We start from the raw sequence: 4,409 nt of genomic DNA, 5'->3' as shown, positions 1-4,409 counted from the left end.
GCCTTATCCACTTACACGCAAGGCAGATCCCGGAGGTCCTTTAGTCATGGGCGAGCACAACTTGCACCATGAGCCACCCGCACTCACAAGCACACACATACCCACGTATCCAACAGTTAATACTTATTTTCAAGGTAAAACAATAAAAATAAAAAACAAGACCAGCTAGATGTCTCAGTAAAGGCGCCTACCACCAAGCCTGGTGACCTGAGTTTGATCCTTCACCCCTACGTAGAAGGAGAGGACTGATTTCCTCAAGCAGTCCCAATTCATACAGACGCAATCAATCAATCAATCAATCAATCAATCAATCAATCAATCAATCAATGTAAATAGAAAATAAAGATAGACACATAAATTAAATAGGTTAATTAATTAAAGGGCCAAATGAAATAATAGATAAATGGTGTTATGGAAGCTGACAACCACACACGCTGACAATACAAGCCTGGAGGACTCACATACCTACAAAAGCATCACCATAAAATAAAGGCCATTGTCCCTTCTAGGTCTGGAATAGGGAAAGCTTTAAACTTTGGGGAACCATTGTAATTCTTAATTCTTTTATGGGATGTGGTTATTCTTTTTAATTTGATTTGGTAATGACTATATGATGTCTTTTTTTTCTACCTGCTTTTTGGAGTATCAATAAAAGACTGGGGCAAGAAAAAGGCAGGAGAGCATGAGAAGAGCAAGTGGAAAGTGAGTGAGGTATGCGTGAGGTGAGTGTATAGTGAGTGGAGAGAATGTGAGAGAGAGTGTGAGAAGTGTGTGTATGTGAGTGAAAGGAGAATGCATGTGGTATGTATGAAGTGTGCGTGAAGAGTGTGAAAGGGAAACACACAGAGGTGTGTAGGAGTGTGGGAGTTTGAGAAAAGAAAAGCGCACAGAGAAAAGCAGAGTGCACAGGAGAATGCAGAGTGTGTGCAGCCCCAAGCTGCGAGTGAGCGAGTGAGAAGGAAAGAAAGCAGAGAGAGAGAGAGAGAGAGAGAGAGAGAGAGCAACTTTAAGCCTTGAAAAATTGCCTGTCAGTTTGTACCTGAAAAATATTCTGTGTGTTTATCATGCACCTTCCAGATATCCCTGCTTCCTGTTGAGAACTCCGATCCTGTGCCAAAGCTGACCCTGACAGGTATGTGTATATATGTGTGTATATGTGTATATATATGTATGTGTATGTGTTCATGTGCACTGTGTGACATAGTCTTGGCCTTCTGTCAACTCTGTGTAGCTAGCATCTCTTTGTGGGCCATGACAAAGAGTTAACCCAGGTTATTTCTCAGGGACTTGAAGATCACTCTTGTCAAGGCCACCCTTGGCTTGGGCCAGATGGTGACATTTTTTTTTTTTTTTGGTTTTTTGAGACAGAGTTTCTCTCTGTAGCCCCGGCTGTCCCGGTACTCACTCTGTAGACTAGGCTGGCCTCGAACTCGGAAATCCGCCTGCCTCTGCCTCCCAAGTGCTAGGATTAAAGGCGTGCGCCACCACCGCCCGGCTAACATTTTTAACTTCCCAGGTCCCAAAACTCTATCGTTGCATGGTGGGCACTGTATGTAGAAGGCACACGTAGCTTTGCCTGGTCACCTTCAATCACCAGCCTCTGTATTCTATATATACCAAGGGCTTGTTCTGGGGAGATGCACTGGAGAGTGGGGGCTCCTGCTTCCACACTTGGCCTCTTGGCCAACAAATGCTTGCAAAACCTGTTTGAGCTACTGGAATACTGCATAGCAGGCAAAATTGGCTGGCTCAAGTGGCATTATTACTGGGGGGAGGGCATGCATTGTCTTCCTCCTTTTTAAGGATCACTGGTGGCACCTGGGTCAATGAAGCAAACACAGCCATGTTTCCACCTGAGAAGTTTCCACCTGAGAACAGAACTGTTTTATTTCATATATTGATTAAGGAACTTTTATGTTGTGTGTCTAACATGTGCAGGCATACATGTTGGGCCATGTAAGGTGTCCTCCCCTACAGGGCTAGGTTTCTCTATTTCTCCTCTTTTTTCTCCTCTTCCTCCTCTTCCTCCTCCTCCTCCTCCTCCTCCTCCTCCTCCTCCTCCTTCTTAGAAGATTTATTTATTTATTTCATGCATGTGAGTACACTGTAGCTGTCTTCAGACACAGCATAAGAGGGCATCGGATCCCATTACGAATGGTTGTGAGCCACCATTTGGTTGCTGGGACCTCTGGAAGAGCAGTCAGTGCTCTTAAGCGCTGAGCCATCTCTCCAACCCCTCTTCTTCTTTTTTTATAATTTATTTTTAATTTTATATGCATTGATGTTTTGCCTGCATGTGTATCTGTATGAGAGTGTTGGATCCTCTGGTACTGGAGTTACAGACAGGTGTGAGTTGCCATCTAGTTGCTGGGAATTGATCCTGTCTCCTCTGGAAGAGCAGCCAGGGCAGTGCTCTTAACTGCTGAGCAATCTCTCCAGCCCTGAGGGTTTCTCACTGAACCTGTAATTTGATGTTTTCAGCCTAGCTGGTGGCTAGCCTTCTGTCTCCATGCCCTGTAGCCCTGAGGTTACAGTTGCATGTGGCCATGCCTGGCTTTGTTTACACAGGTTCTGGGGGTTGAATTCAGATCCTCATGCTTACACTGCAAGCTCTAGTCCTCTCTTTGCCATCTCCCCTTCCCCAGGCAGGACTTTCTACAAGAAAACTAAAGCCTGTGAATGAGGATGTCTTAATTAGGGTTTTACTGCTGTTGAGCAGACACCATGACCAAAGCAACTCTTGTAAGGACAACATTTAATTGGGGTTGGCTTACAGGTTCAGAGGTTCAGTCCATTACCATCAAGGTGGGAACATGGCAGCATCCAGGCAGGCATGGTGCAGAAGGAGCTGACTCTCATGTGGCTAGAAGGAGAATCTCATTGCCCACCTCCACAGTTACACACTTCCTCCAACAAGCCCATACCTCTTAATAGTGACACTCCCTGGGCCAAGAATATTCAAATCACCACAAAGGTTGAGTCATGGTTCAGTGATAGAGAATGGCATGTACAAGGAAGGCCCTGAGTGTCATCCTCAGCACTTAAATAAATAACAATAAAACCTTTGCATAGACAAATTCACCAGAAAGTCTTTGGTGTTCAGAGCTTTAGAATGGTAGACAAGTGGTCTCATGACATATCTACATCTGAAGAATCTGAGACTTGGAAGGTCAATGAGGTGCCCATCACAGGGCCACATACATCATGATGCTATGGCTCCATTGCAATTGTGGGTACTGGGATGTGGGGAGAAGGATATGCTGATACTTCACACAAAACACAGAAACTCAATCCTTGACAGCCCCAGAGGTGAAGCCCTGCAATGCCAACACAGAGGAATGGATGGCTACAGTGTGCTCTAGGCAGTCCGAGGAGTGCTACTAGGGCATGAAAATGAACAAGGTTCTCATCCACACTGCAACCTGGAAGAACTTCAAAACCATACAGGCAGACCCAGCAGACCACATAGATACTGGCCAACTCCAGTTATAGAAACATCTAGAATAGACAGGTGGAGTGAGCAATTCCTGACAGCACTCAGGAGGCAGAGGCAGGAAAATCAAGAACTACAACCCAGGGCTGGAGAGATAGCTCAGTGGTTAAGAGTACTGACTGCTCTTCCAGAGGTCCTGAGTTCAATTCCCATCAACCACATGGTGGCTAACAGCCATCTGCAGTGGGGTCTGATGCCCTCTTCTAGTGTGTCTGAAGAGAGCAGTGGTGAACTCATATACATAAAATAAACAAATAAATCTTTAGCTGGGCAGTGGTGACACATGCCTTTAATTCTAGCACCTGGGAGGCAGAGGCAGTCAGATTCTGAGTTCCAGGCCAGCCTGCTCTACAGAGTGAGTTCCAGGACAGCCAGAGTTATACAGAGAAACCCTGTCTCGAAAAACCAGAAAACAACAACAAAAAATAATAATTACAACCCAGCCCAGGATACATAGTGACACTGTTGTCTGTTGGGGTGGCTCAGTGCTAGAGCACTTCCTGAGCTGCATGCTCATGACCTCATGGGGTAGGGTTCTATTCCAGCCCAAGACCCAGCCTAGAGCGCTTGCCTAGTGCAGGGAAGGGCAGTTTGTGGAGGAAATGGGGGAGATCTAGCAAACAGTGGTGAGCCAGGTGTGAGCTCGCCGGTGGGGCCCGCTGGACTCTTGAGAGCCAGGTGTGAGCTCGCTGGTGGGGCCCACTGGACTCTTGAGAGCTAGGTGTGAGCTCGTCGGTGGGGCCCGCTGGACTCTGAGCACACTCAATGCTTTGTTTTCACAGTGCTGGCAGTCTAACAGGAACCTGGCACCACTAAGCACAACCAGCTGCCTCTGGCCCATGAGTGAATTATTGCATAGGAACTCTGTCAATGAAATGGTTAGGCTCTTTCTAATAAAAAAAAAAAAAAAAAAAAT

The sequence above is a fragment of the Mastomys coucha genome, unplaced genomic scaffold (genome assembly GCF_008632895.1).
Source record: "Mastomys coucha isolate ucsf_1 unplaced genomic scaffold, UCSF_Mcou_1 pScaffold21, whole genome shotgun sequence".
Classification (NCBI taxonomy): Eukaryota; Metazoa; Chordata; class Mammalia; order Rodentia; family Muridae; genus Mastomys; species Mastomys coucha.
Note: the sequence above shows the minus strand (reverse complement) of the source record.